The 15,924-nt window shown below is 31.8% G+C and overlaps 1 protein-coding gene across 2 annotated transcripts in view; it reads left to right on the top strand.

Annotated features, from left to right (window-relative positions):
• Window positions 1-15,924, top strand: part of GABRA2 (gamma-aminobutyric acid type A receptor subunit alpha2) — a 126,182-nt gene that overhangs the window by 24,281 nt on the left and 85,977 nt on the right. The gene's annotated exons all lie outside the window — the stretch shown is intronic.

Below are 15,924 nucleotides of genomic sequence, written 5' to 3'. Positions count from 1 at the left end.
AGAATAAGATTATCATTAAGGTCACTTCTGGCTCTGATATTCTGTATTTCTGTTTGTTTATTTGTTTGGTTTTGCTTCTGTCATGATAATCGAATATTGTGTGGGAAAGGAAGATGCTTGGAAAAAGGAATAAAATAAATCAATTATGGAATTCAATAGTATTTTTTTTTTCATTTGGAACTAATTAGAAATCAATAGGCATTTCTGGTATGGATAGTTCATCCTTTTTGGCTCATCTGGGACTTACAACAATCCTGCTGATGTGAGAAGAAGAGGAATGTCATTATATAGAGCCAGTGCTAGCCTACAAGAGGGATAAGGTGAGCATTATTGGAACTACATGTAGATAACAGGGATTATTTTGCAGTGGAGATATCAATGATTTTTTAAATAAGCCATTGACCCCAGCACTCCCTGTTTTGATTTTTCCCCTTCTGTGATACTCTTACAAACAAGCCTAGTAGTGGAATTTTGATTGATTCCAGTAAGCTGGAAATCATTCCTGCTTACTCTTTGTGAATTAGCAAGGAATAACTGGCTTGGGAAAATAATATTGGGAAAATGAGAAAGCAGAGAGAAATGGGTAAATCATTTGTAGGGAAAGTAAGAGCGGAAAAAACAAGGCATGGGGTAGCTTTCATTGGATTTATGACATTTTAACTTACTTTTAAAACTTTTTTTCAGGTAGTCATTTTTTTTGCTCATGCATTTGGGGTTAAGTTACTTGCCCAGAGTCACACAGCTAGTAAGTAGTAAGTATCTGAGGTCACATTTGAACTCAGGTCCTCCTGACTTGAGTGCCAGGGCTCTACCCACTGTGCCATCCAGTTGTCTCAGAGGCTATTTTCCAAATCATTCTGGAAGTAAAGAACTATATAAAAGATATAGGACCACCTTCTTCTACCAAGAGAAAGGAGAAAACAGATGTTCAAGCCTGCAATTGCTCTGATTTCTCTCCCAATATCAAGGACTTTTTGAACTGAAATCTGCAGAACAAATGGCTACCAGGGAGTTGTTTTGCTGATTAGTTATTTCGGTCATGTGTCTGCCTCATTATCCACTCATCTTGATTTTCCTTAGCCGAAATCCTGGAGTTGTTTGCCCTTTTCTTCTTCGGTTCATTTTATAGATGAGAAACTGAGTTAAACAGGTTTAAGTGAGTTGCCCAGGTTAATACAGCTAGTAAGTATCTGAGACAGGATTTCAGGGCTGGTGCTTTATCCATTGTGCCACCTAGTTGATATCCAAAATAAATAAGGGGATAGTGAGGGATTATATATCTGTGCTTGGTGAATATAAGTCACCTGGCTTAAGAAACTGAAAGAACAGGAAAGTATGATGATTCAGTCACTATTCATCATCTGTGAAAGATTGTTGAGAACTCAAAAGGAAAAAAAAAAGCACTGCAGAGGAGAAAATATGATAGCAAAAATTTCAAAATGGAATGAAAACTACAAAATAGAACAGCAAGCAGTGCGATGATGGGCCTTAAATACAAGTATGAGGCTTGATAGAAAGAAATGGAGATATTTAGCCTGTAGAGAAGACTGAGATGGGGGAAGTGGGACACCTAGGGGATGTGAGCTATTTTCAAGTATTTAAAGATTTTATAGGGATGACAGAGCAAGAAAACAAAACAAAAAACAAATGAAAAAACCCTCTGACATCTTTGAATATAATGCTACTTTGAGTGGAACTCTACAGTAGAGGGTTTAAGCAAAGGCTATACTGTCACTGATTATTTATAAAGTAGAAGGGATTATTTTCCAGGTATATTTTGAAATAGAGAATCTCTGGGTCTCTGAGGTTCATTCCTAATCTAAGATTTTGTACAGCTTTATCTCAGAGTGATATTTTAATGGAGGAAGATTGCACATGATTGCAATACTTTCAAAGTCTGTGGCTAAGTTTTAAAATCTACTTCATACATAAATGATGCCCTATATTCTAAATAATTTCTACTAATAATACATAATGGACTCTAATCTATCCTGACTCATTTTTATCTTGGTTCGAATATACTATGGCCATCTCATATCTCTCCCAAACATAATACCTTCATATAGAAAAAAAAAAAGATTAATTAGATTTGATTAATCTCTTAAGTGGGGAACTGCTTCAGAATTTCCTTGCAATGAAGAAATTATCAAATTACTAGTTGCATATAGATCTTCCACATTATGATGTGGAAATAAAAATTTAATTATTTATCCTTTTAAATGAAATATTGGATATCTCTGGCAAATTCCCTTTGTCAAACTTGGTTTATTGTCACTATTAATATGGATAAAGGGTCTTATAAAAAGACAAATTACTTCTTTAAAATATTCTATTCTTACTACACTTGTAGAATTTCATTGTACTTTACTTCCTTGCCAATTGTGATACAAAACTACTTTAAAATAATGTTCAAGGTGTGTTAAAAGTCTCCTACTTCTTGCTGTAATCTCAAATTACTTAATAGTTAATATTTAAAATTACAAAAAAAAAGAGATTCAGAAAGGAAAGTTTGTGAATCTGAAATAATTCTTTGAATTACTGTCATTTCATTGTATATTCAAAAGCAATGCTAGGAAAGTTCATTAAATCTTAAGTAGTCTTCCTTAACTTCTATACCACTATCAGATTTGAATTCTATTTCTGCTCATTGTTCAGTTATTTCAGTCATATCCTACTTTTTGCAACTCTATTTGGAGTTTTCTTGGCAAAGATATTGGAGTGATCTGTACTGAAATAATGTGCCATTTTCCTCTCCTGCTAATTTTACAACTGAAAAAACTGGGTTTAGCAGGGTTAAGTGACTTGCCCAGGGTTACACAGCTAGTAAGTTTCTGAGTCAGAATTTGAACCCGGGTTTTCCTACCTCCAGGCTTGGTGCTCTAATTACTATACCACCTAGCTTCTATGATTTTAATTTCTTCCTTTTTTTCTCTCTTTCACTGACTTATCTCCTACCATTTATCCTTTAAATGTAGTAATTTCTGAAATTTTGCCTTAGTTTTCTTTTCTCTTCATTTACAATCTATCAGAAAACTTACCAACTCTTATGACACATACTTCTTCACATACTCCCACACCCCTGCCTCTGGCTTCTATCTTGAGTTTCTTTCCAAATACATGCTGTGTATCTCAGCTTAGATGTCCCACTGGTATGTCAAAATCAACATATGTAAAATTTACCATTTCAGTCTACTTTTCATGAATCCTCAAATTCTGTTAATGGCATCACCATTCTACTCACCCACACTTAAAACATTAGCTTCAGATTTTGATGCTCTTCGCCTTGCTGTTTCATGGGAATTGGTAGCCAGCCCTATTGCTTCTTTTTTCAAAATACCACCACTTTTAAACCCTTCCTTGCATGTCTGTTAACAAATATTTTATTTAGTTTGTACTAACTCAACTTATCTATTTTTATGATGTTACCACTTCTAATATCTCCCCTCTTAATTAATTTTACATATTCTTGGCAGATTAATCTTCTCAAAACAGAAATCTGATGATTTCAATTCAATTCAATATTTAAAACCTTTTCATAAGCAATGTGAAAAGTAGTCTCTGTATATAATTTTTAATTATTATCATTTTTCAATAATGGTATTAAAGGTACTCCACAGTTTTAGTACAATATACTTTTTGATTTCAGTGTTACTCCATCTTTATTTTAGTTCATGCTCGTCCTTCTCAAGTCCTCTAAAGATCAGTTAAATGGAAATATTTGCTATTTCCTAAAGTGTTTACAAAATTATAAACTTATGAAATATATATATATATTAATAAAAAGAATAATATAATACTGAATCATTGCATTTTAGGGCTAATTTTATAAATGAAGAAACTTGGGTCTCAAAAGTTTAAATAATTAGTATATCACACTACTAAAATGAGAGAATGGTCACTGACTTCTAGTCTAGTGATCTTTTCATTGCTCCATAAAATGTAAAGAACAATGAATGGTTTAATTTTATGCAATCAAAAGGATTTGAGTAAAAGAATAGTTGTAGCTTTTCAGCAACATAGTTATAGTTTGAAAGAACCTACAGTTAATCGATCTAAGGTATTTAATTTTAAAGAATTTAGGAATTGATTAAGAAATAATCAGACACAGAAGCTCTTTATTCTTGTGGTCCAAGTTCTTTTTCTTGGTGGTCACACTATTCTCTTAAGTAGTCACAAATGATTTTCTTAATATTGTTGAATACCAACAATTTAAATTAACATGTTTTGGGAGGTGGTTTAGAGGGAATTCTACTAAGTCATACATGATGAATGACATGCTACTGCTCTTAATCTACTTAAAACACACATCTCCAATAAGTTTCCATGAAACATGAACCTCTTCTGCTTCTCTTATACTGACATCATCAATGATTAATGTAATATAGATGCAGCAAGTAACATAAAATTGAAAACAGACAAACAGTGAACAAATAACTACAGAACTTAGTGATTTTATACCTATTGAATCAAAGTATGGATGCTACCTTTACTGAGATATGCTTCATATTCTATATAGAATATAACATAATGTTTTTACCAAATTCTAGGTAAGTGGTAATATTTGATACTAAACTTGGATGTTGATGAAAATAGAGGTTAGCTATTTAGTAGTCCTTAATATTAGCTAAAACATAATAGACTTGGCTCCAGTCTTTTACCTTTTCTCTAAATATATTGCTCTGATTTAAGTGAGTTTCTTGTCAATAACAAATTGTAAGATTCTGGCTTTTAATCCAGTCTGCTATCTGCTTCTGTTTTATGGGAGAGTTCATCCCATTCATATTCATAAATAAACTTACTAATTTTTTATTTCCTACCATCTTGTTTACCTTAGTTATATTTTTCTCTTCCCTTTCTCCCTTTCCCTTTCCCCCAGTATTTTGTCATTGATCACCCCCTTCCTCAAACTTCCTTCTTTTGTAGTCCTCCACTTTCTTTCTTTTTATAGAAGTCTCTTCTTCTACTTCTATTCTCCCTTCTATTAGCCTGCCTTCTTCCTTTCCTCCTTCTCCTCTTACTTCCCTATAGGGTAAATCAAGTTTTTAACTTTTAAAAGAAAGTAATTTTTTTCTTTCTTTTTTTTTCTCCTTTGGATGTTTCTCTTTAATTCTGTATTTGAAGATCACTTTTTCTATTCAGCTCTGGTATTTTCATCAGAAATAGATGAAATTAACCTGCCCATCTTTTCCTTGAAAGATAATGCTCAGTTTTGCTGGATAGTTGATTCTTGGCTGAAATCCAAGTTCCTTTGCCTTCCAGAATATCATGTTCCATGCCTTTTGTTCATTTAAAAAGGAGCTGCTAGATACTGGAAAATCCTGATTGTGACTCCTTGATATTTGAATTGTTTCCTTCTTGCTGCTTGCAATATTTTCTCCTTGATTTGATAATTGTGAAATTTAGCTATGATGTTCCTCAGAGATTTCATTTTGGGGTCTCTTTCAGGAGGTGATTGGTGAATTCTTTCAATGGCTCTTTTACCCTCTGATTCTAGAACTTCTGGGAAGTTTTCCTTGATTTCTTGAAAGATTATACCTAGATTCTTTTTGTGAACAAGTTTTCAATAAGTCCAATAATTCTCCTAGGTCTTTTTTTCCAGGTCACTTGTTTTTCCAGTGAGGCATTTTATGTCGTCTTTGTCTTCTTCGTCTTCTTCTTCTTCTTCTTCTTCTTCTTCTTCTTCTTCTTCTTCTTCTTCTTCTTCTTCTTCTTCTTCTTCTTCTTCTTCTTCTTCTTCTTCTTCTTCTTCTTCTTCTTCTTCTTCTCTTCTTCTTCTTCTTTTTCTTCTTCTTCTTTCTTCTTCTTCTTCTTCTTCTTCTCTTCTTCTTCTTTTTTTCTTCTTCTTTCTTCTTTTTCTTCTTCTTTCTTCTTCTTCTTCTTCTCTTCTTTTTTTTCTTCTTCTTTCTTCTTCTTCTTTCTTCTTCTTCTCTTCTTCTTCTTCTTCTTCTTCTTATCTTCTTCTTCTTCTTCTTCTTTCATCTCTTTTAGTTTTGTTTGACTCATTCTTGGTCTCATCGAATCATTCATTTCCATTTGTTCAACTCTAATTTTTAGTAAATTATTTTCTTCAGTTAGCTTTTTTTAAATCTCCTTTTGCATTTGACCAACCTAGATGTTTTCTTTGCCTGCCCAATTGAAACAGACCTTTTTTGAAGTTCTTCCAAATCATATTCTTCTGGAAATTGGTTGTACTCCAAATATTTTGGGGTTCTTTTACTCCAAAAACTAGTTCAGAGGTTTAATCTGCTGCTAATCTGAGGGAACCTTGGAGGACATCATATTGATATGTGTCTGCTCTCCACCATCTTGGCTCCTTCTGGTCCTCAATCTTAGTTAACAAAAAACTTCATCCATGCATTTTCAAGGAATGCATACTACTGATCAGAACATTCTGGGAGAAATTTGAATATGAAGAATCTTAAGTTACCAAGTAATCTATAGTTACGCATTCATTCTTTTCATGTGAGGAACCTTGAAAACAAAAATAGCATAAACATATTATAGCTCAAAATCTATTACTTACTGATAAAAGTTGGTTCTGTATTTTTGTCCTACTAATGAATTAAAACCAGAGGTACCATCAAATAATTTATATTATATAAGCAGCCTATTTATTTTTTTAATGTTAAAGAGCAGATTCAAGAATGACACAGTTCCATACAATTTTGTTGATGAAATTAGCTATGTCTCACTATATTAGGGCACTGAAATAATACTAACTGCAATTTTTGGAAAAAAAATTGTGATGATAAATGTAAATACTAGCTAAAGACAGAATTCACATTGCTGCCCAGAGAGAAATTATAGTTTTCAGTTAATGAAAAACACTAATTTTATGTAGAATTGCATCATTTTTGAACAAGGTAAGCACTATTTCCATGATATTCAGTATGGCCTCCTGCTCTAATATTGCCTTAGTGTACCACTTGCTCCTTTGTGAAATGTAGTTGACTTGAATAGTTAGTGGGGATGATTATATTGTCTTGTAAAGAGATTTTCTATAGTTTTGCTAATTTTAAATGCACATTCCAGTATCTAAGAACATTAAGATCCTCAAAGCCATATTTTCTCTTTTGTATGTACCCAGTTTCCCAGTGTATTGTTATATACCCTGCAATTATAAATATATACACATATGTTTTATTGCTAATGCATTGGGAAAGAGATAAAATAGACTAAAATGTATAATCAGGAAATTAAAAAGATTGCTGCCTGATAAGAGTCCATTTCACTCATGCAGAATAGCCATCATTTGTAAGCAGGAGAATGGTAAAAGATATGATAGAGAAAATCCTTGAGTGAGAGCTTGGTAAAAAAAAAAAAAATGGATAGCAACTAGTTTGACATAGACAGGATATACTTGGTGGTGTAGGAAATCAAGAGATATAGCCAAAGTTTTCTCAATAAGGCAAATGTTCTTTGATGAAACCAGGTATAAAAGAGAATTTGAAAAAAAATAGTGTGGCCAATTTTGATTACATAAAATTGAATACTTTTATGTGAATAAAATCAAGGCAATTAAAATTATAAAGGAAATAATTGACTAGGAATATTTTGTAGAAAATTTCTCAGAATAAGTTTTGAAATGCTATCCAAATGTGTCTATCTGCACATGCACTTAATTCTGTCTCTGTCTCTGTCTCTCTCTGTCTCTCTGTCTCTGTTTCTCTCTATGTCTCTGTCTATCTTTGTTTTTCTTTCACACATACACACACACACACACACACACACATCCCTACTACACACTGCTTCTATCCAGGAATAGCAGTCCTTGTTGAGGGGGGAAAGGGAACCTATGTACCTAGTTTTAACCCACATAAACAATTATCACTGTTGAGTAGAAAAATACAAAAACAGTGACCCACAAACCATGAGCTTTTATTCTATTCCATATAATCAATTTCACATAATTATTATTATTGTTGTTAACAATAATAATAATTATTATTATTATTACTATTGTGTGAATCACATCAGAAACATCTCAACATTCTCCACAAATGAATGACTATCCATTCCTGTGCAGAGGGATGTGTGTATTGTGTGTGTGTGTGTGTGTGTGTGTTGATGTGTGGTCTCAATCATATTGTGGGGATAGGTCAGCCATAGAATCACCCTTATAATAACTTGAAAGAAAGAACTATAAAAGATAACAGAAACAATTCTGCTTAGAAAACATGAATTTCGAGTTTTGTTGTGAAAGTGAAGGAGAAAAGATAGATGTATAAGCTGATATTTTTGAATGAATGAAAAGGTGTTCTAACAAAATAAATAAGGCCTGTGTTTCTACATTTAATTTATAAGCCACACAGAATTAAAAAAAAATACTTTTTGTATGTATGTTAAATGGTACTGAAGCAATTTTTTAAAATCCTCATTCACAAGAAATGATTAATATTTTTGTGAAATTGGGGGAAATATAACCAAATAGGAAATGATTCCAAAAATTAAAGATTTCTGTTATCCTTCTTGCTATCATCTTCTTAGCCAATTGTACTATAAGAATATATGATTGATAAGGAGAAGACAAATAAACAAACCAACAAAACAAGAATACAGAGGCGTTATATTATTGAGCTGTACACTACCTTTCTACTTATTGCGAAGTGTTAAAAATGAGGTTCTATTTCTTTTTTTTCTTGAACCAAAATATGACAATGGACACTGTTCCCAAATTGTTGCCCAATTAAGTTTAAAGGAATTATAGAATTTTCTTTAAAAAAAATTGTTGTGCTAATTGTTTGGTGTCATTTATTCTGAACACCTCACACAGTCCCCACTAGTGTCAATAAAGAGTCCTTTGAAATAATCACAAGTATTTAACAGTGTACTATTCAAAGTTACAGTTAGGCAAATATGGTAAATGCTGCTAGCCCAAAGAAAATAATGCAGAGGGTATTCAAATGATATTGTACTTAATAAAAATTGTATTCACATTTTAAAAAAAGATTGTTATAATTAGCAGGATGTACTTCCAGTTGATCAATGATGGACAGAAATAACTACACCCAGAGAAGGAACACTGGGAAGTGAATGTAAATTGTTAGCACTACTGTCTATCTACCCAGGTTACTCACACCTTCGGAATCTAATACTTAATGTGCAACAAGAAAATGGTATTTATACACATATATTGTATCTAGGTTATATTGTAACACATGTAAAATGTATGGGATTACCTGTCATCGGGGGGAGGGAGTGGAGGGAGGGGGGGATAATTTGGAAAAATGAATACAAGGGATAATATTATAAAAAATTACTCATGCATATATACTGTGGAAAAAATTCTAAATAAAAAATGATAATTAGCAGGATGTTATCTTTGCAAACAGTTCTTTTTGTATTTTATTTACCCCCCATATATATATCTCAGTCTTCAACTCATGACCTCAAATATCACTGCAATGTGAACTAAGTAAGAAAGAAAATGAGGAAAATGCAACTATCTTTAAAACACTTGAAGGAAATATTTTGATAAGAATAAAATGAAGAGAATATGATATGAAATTCAAAAGATAAGGAGTGAAAAACAAGAAAAAAACCCTTTTTCTCTAGACTTGGCAGTACATAAAAATAAGAGGCAATATTTTATTTTTTAAATGCTGATTTAGTATTTTATTTGATCTCAATTACATGTAAAATTTTTGATTTTCAAATTCTTTCCCCCTGTCCCTCCCCCATTATAGATTAAATAAGTAATTAATACAGCTTATATATATATATATATATATATATATATATATATATATATATGTATATATATATAGGGAATCAAACAAACATATATTTCCAAATTAGTCATGTTGTAAAAGAAAACACAAAAATAAATAAGAAAAAAAATTTTTTAAAAAGAATGCTTTTAATATCCATTAAAACTCTATTAGTTCTTTCTCTGGAAATAGAGGACTTTTTTGTCATTTTGTCATGAATTCCTTCAGAATTTTATTGGATCTTTATTTTGTTTAGAATAATTAAGTTGTTCAGAGTTGATCATCATACAAAATTGGTATTATTGTGTACAATGTCTTGATTCTACTTGTTTCATTTTGCATTAGTTTATGCAAGTATTTCCAGATTTTTCTGAAAGCTCCTGCTTGTTATCTCTCATAAAATAATACTATTCCATCACAATAATTTATTGCGAGTTGATCAATCACTTCCTAATTGATGGACGTCCCCTTATCCTGCAGTTCTTTGCCACCACTGAAAGAGATGCTATGAATATTCTGGTACATATAGATTTTATTTCCCTTTTAAAAATATCTTTGGAATACAGACTTAATAGTGGGATTGCTGAGCCAAACAGTATGCATGGTTATATGGTCTTCCAGGCATAATTCCAAATTGCTCTATAGGATTAAATCAGTTCACAGCTCCACCAACAGAGCTTAATTAATATATCTTTTTTTCCACATCCCTTTTAGCACTTGTTATTTTCTTTTTCTATCATAATAGTCAATTTGATAAATGTGAGATGGTGTTTCAAAGTTATGTTAAATTAAATTTCCCTAAGCTATAATGATTTAAGAATGTTTTTCTAATAATTATTGATGCTTTGATTACTTCATCTGAAAACTACTTGTTCATATTATTTGAGCATTTATCAATTAGGTAATGACTCCTATTTTGGTAAATTTGACGCAGCTCTCTATATATTTGAGAAATGCGGACTTTATAAGAAATGTAATTATTTTTAATAACCATGATAACTAATTTTGGATTTTCCTCCATCTAATTTCACTATTAATCTATCTTCTTTCAACCTCTTTATTCTCAAAAGTTTTTTAATTCCAACTATTCCCCTCCTTAACCTGCCCTCCCTTTTATCAGCATCCTTGGTCTTCTCTTCTTCTCTTCCTATCTTCATTTGATTCTGATAAAAGGAAAGTCCTCATGTCCTTTCAATTCTTCCATATGCCTCTTGGTGTTAAAGTACTTTCACACATTTTTATATGAGATAATTTACCCCCATTATACTTGTACTTTTGTTTTTCTATCAGCACATTTTTCTTTCTCAAGCATTAAATTTTATTTTTAAAATGATTATTCCATCATATTCAACTCACATCAATGTATATGTTGTATACTACTAACTGCTCTAACACTGAGAAAATTCTTGAAATTTACAAGTATCTCTTCCCTTGCAGAAATGTAAACAGTTTAACCTTATTGAATCTGTTATGATTTTTTGACCTGTTTTATCATTCTTTGAAGCTCTTGAATCTTGTATTTGAATGTCAAAATTCCTATTTGACTCTGTTCTTTTCATCACGAAGTTTTGAAATTTCTCTAGTTTAGTAAATTCTTATTCTCCACCCAAACCCACCCCAAGGATGAATATACTAAGCTTTTACTGGACAGTGATTTTTGTTGTAATCCTAAATCCTTTGCCTTCCAGAATATCATATTCCACACTCTGTGATCCTTTAAAGTAGAAGCCAATTAATCTTTTGTGATCCTGATTTTGGCTGCACCATATATGAATCCTTTCTTCCTGACTATTTGAAATATTTCTCCTTAACTTAGGAGCTCTGTAATTTGACTGCTATTTCTGGGAATTTTTATTTTGTTATCTAATTCAGGAGGTGATTGGTAGATTTTAAAAATTCATATTTTATCCTCAGATCCCAGAACATCAGGGCAGTTTTCCTTAATAATTTCCTGAAAGATAGTATATAGGTAGTCTGATAATTCTTAAAATATATACCCTGGCTCTATTTTCCAGGTAAATTGTTTAATGAGTTACTTTGAATTTCCTTTTATTTTTTTTTCCATTTTAAAATTTTGTTTTATTTTCTCTTAATGTTTCATGGAGTCATTAACTTTCACCTTCCCAATTTCCCAATTCTTCAGTGAGGTCTTGTATATTCTTTCCCTTTTGGCCAATACTACTTTTTAAGAAGCTTTTTTTTCTATATTGAAATTTTTTGCATCTTTTCCTCTTTGGCCTCTTTGCTTTTTAATTATTTTTGTTTCCTCAGCAAATTTTGTTTATTTATTTTTTTTCTGTTTGGCCAATCCTGTTTTAAGGTTTATTTTTTCTTCAATAATTTTGTACTCTTCTTTACCAAACCATTGAGTCTTACAATTTCCTTGGATTATTTTCATTTCTTTCCCCAATTATTTCTTCTCTCTCTCATTTGCTTTTTACAATTCTTTCTAAGCTTTTCTATGAGTTCTTATTTGACCTGAGATCAAATGATATTTTTCTTTGAAGTGTTAGATGTGGCAATTTTTATTTTGTCATCTTCTAGATTTGTGTTTTGAGCTTGTCACTTCAGTTGATTCTCTGTGGTCAGGATCTATTTCTGTTATTTGTTCACTTTCCGGTTTATTTCTTGACTTTAATTTTATGTTGAAATTGGGTTCTAGTGCTGAGTTACAGGGGCACTGTCCTCTTTCATGTTTTTTGTGCAGCAGTTTTCAGAGGTAGTTCAGGGGTGTCTATACGTTTTTCAGTTTCTTCAAGATGTTTTGATTTAAGAAGAAGTGTGTATATACTACTTTCCTGACCTAACCCTAAATTTGCACTTTCATTTATAAGCAATCACAAGCAACCTTTGCTTCTTTTGCAACTATGACCAGGGTGCTCCCTTCCCTGTTGCTACAAGTTTTGTTGTGCTAGTGTTCCCCTTCAGCATAAAACTGTGACACATGCCTGCAACTCAGAACCCAGTATAGACAGTGCAAAAAAAAATTCAGTCAAGTGATCCATTTAATTTTCTTCTGACTAGTTATCCAACCTCCTTAAGGTCTATGGAAAAGAGCTTCAGTAGCCACTGTTGTTGCTATTGATTCAATTGCCTCTAAAGCCTGCTATTATTTTACTGAGGCCCTACTCTCACATACATGACAGAACTTTTGGGTAGAACTTTTAGATTGTCTTAGGCTGGAAAAAATGTTTCACCCCATTTTTGTGGGTTCAGTTACCACACACTTTTTTTGAAATCATTATTTAAAGTTTTTTTGGTCGGGATTTAGGGAGATCTTGGGTGAATTCTTAAATTCGGCTTGGCTCTGTCAAAGGGTATTTATTTTGAATGGAACAGGTTACCAGTGTTAGGAATTGCTTCAGATAATCATAGCTCATGTATATTAATCATTTACCAAATTTACCATTCACTATTTATGAAATACTTACCTCACAAATCAATAAAAATATTATTATGCCCATTTTAATGTTTGAAAACCTGAGGATCAGAGAAGTTTAATGTACTTATGTTACACTAATCAAAATACAATATTCAAATAAAGGACACAAAGCTCAGTGATCAACATAACATTTCATTGCATTGAATATGATTATTCACAGTTCAAAATTCTTGATGTTTAAAAAAGTTCTCTATCATTTCTTTTTTTAAGCAGTGCAATAAACAGTAATGGTTCCTTTCTTAGTAAACTGTAGCGAGTGATAATATATCCTTGGGGTTCGGTTTCTGATCCCTTTTCTCTTCCCAATAGGCCATTTTCTGGCAAATAATTTTTCTTAAATGGATTTTGAAATTCTTTTTTAACTTAAAGTTATTATTAAATTATAGGAAATTATGGAAAAGGTTATTACTTATATGAGGCATTCATTTTCTAGCATTCACTGCAGGATTCCTCATTTAAAATGTACTAATCTTGATTTGCCCAGTACCTAAGGAACTCCCTGAGAATTACTTCAGCTGATCCAGTAAAACCCAAATGATCAGATTACAAGACTCAAGAAAAGATAAATTTTAAAACACAGGGTTACTGGGAATAAAAGTAAAAGTTCTATTTTTTTCTACTGTGAATTTTTTCATGTGATATTTAATTTAATGTTATATAATATTAAAATATTACTATGTTCCCTTCTTGAACTGAACATAGTGCTTCAGAGCTCTCACTGCAGTCTCAGATTCTATATTATGTTATCTTAATTATTCATATTTTTATCTTCCTTACTACAAGGAAGATTCATGAGGACAGGAATCAAATAATATGGGCAGAATGCTGAAGCTGAAAAGAATATTAGTTTACAGAATTTAGAGTTGAAAGATATTTAAGCACTCATTCTTTCCAACTTTTTTATTTATACATAAGAAAATGTGTACCCAGGAGATCAGATGATACGCCTAATAGGAAACTGCTATTATCATTGTTCCTAATTGAAACAGAATAAGTACTAGATTTTGGAATATAGTATTAGATTTTGGATTTTGAATATGAAACCTCTGAATCTACAGCATGTGCTTGCTCTATAATAATCTTATATTTTAGAGCTTTTTATGGCAAGCCTCTATTGTTTTATTCTTTTTTTGGGGGGAAACTTATTTTTTAATAAGAGCACAGAAGTCTTGAGTTACACAGACCCTTTCTATTTTACATTATAAATTATTTCTTTAAAAATAATCAGAAGATATTGAGCATACTAAGTCCTGAATAAAAAGGAGATTGATTATATTTTAATAGACAAAAACTTATTATTAATAGGAAACACAATTCTGAATTAATTCTATATGTTTAGTCAGATCAGTCCTTTTAGAACAAGCATAAAATTAATATAAAGTAAGACAAAGAATTAAATTAAAGGGAAAAGCATGCTAAGTGTAATAAAATAACTCCAACCTTAGGCATTTTAATGCTATTATTAATTTTGAAAATGAAAAATACATGGAGTGAAAAACATGAACTTTGATTATATGCAGAATTTTAAATAATCTCAATTAAGTATTGAGTACACCAAATGATGATAAAAATCACCTCAATAAGCAACTATTTGACTTACTTGTTAAGAAGAGATATGTAACAACCAAGTAACACCAGTTCATTTATTTTTATTTTTATTTTTTATTTTTTTTATTCATTTTTCCAAATTTTCCCCTTCCTCCCTCCACTCCCTCCCCCCGATGACAGGTAATCCCATACATTTTACATGTGTTACAATATAACCTAAATACAATATATGTGTGTAAATCCCATTTTCTTGTTGCATATTAAGTATTAGCTTCCGAAGGTATAAGTAACCTGGGTAGAGAGATAGTAGTGCTAACAATTTACATTCCCCTCCCAGTGTTCCTTCTCTGGGTATAGTTATTTCTGTCCATCATTGATTAACTGGAAGTGAGTTGGATCTTCTTTATGTTGAAGATTTCCACTTCCATCAGAATACATCCTCATACAGTATAGTTGTTGAAGTGTATAGTGATCTTCTGGTTCTGCTCATTTCACTCAGCAACAGTTGATGTAAGTCTCTCCAAGCCTCTCTGTATTCCTCCTGCTGGTCGTTTCTTACAGAGCAATAATATTCCATAACCTTCATATACCACAATTTACCCAACCATTCTCCAATTGATGGACATCCATTCATCTTCCAGTTTCTAGCTACAACAAAAAGAGCTGCCACAAACATTTTGGCACATACAGGTCCCTTTCCGCTCTTTAGTATTTCTTTGGGATATAATCCCAATAACAGTAATGCTGGGTCAAAGGGTATGCACAGTTTGATAACTTTTTGGGCATAGTTCCAAATTGCTCTCCAGAATGGCTGGATTCTTTCACAACTCCACCAACAATGTATCAGTGTCCCAGTTTTCCCACATCCCCTCCAACATTCATCATTATTTGTTCCTGTCATCTTAGCCAATCTGACAGGTGTGTAGTGGTATCTCAGAGTTGTCTTAATTTGCATTTCTATGATCAGTAGTGATTTGGAACACTTTCATATGAGTGGAAATAGTTTCAATTTCATCATCTGAGAATTGTCCAAGTAACACCAGTTCAATAAGTAAAATCATTTAAAAAATTCTATAGAGGAGTGGTAGAAAATTGTATATAGTATAACCAATAAAAAAGAAAAATAATGGAAAGACAATTTACAGAAAGCTTTGTTGGAGCCTTGACTAAAAAACATCCTGAAGAAGGTGTTATATAATGAAAGGAAGAGAAGGACTACAAATA

This window comes from Sminthopsis crassicaudata, chromosome 6 (genome assembly GCF_048593235.1).
Source record: "Sminthopsis crassicaudata isolate SCR6 chromosome 6, ASM4859323v1, whole genome shotgun sequence".
In the NCBI taxonomy this organism is placed as follows: domain Eukaryota; kingdom Metazoa; phylum Chordata; class Mammalia; order Dasyuromorphia; family Dasyuridae; genus Sminthopsis; species Sminthopsis crassicaudata.
The sequence above is the reverse complement of the archived record's forward strand: the minus strand, read 5'-3'. Positions and strand labels throughout refer to the sequence as shown.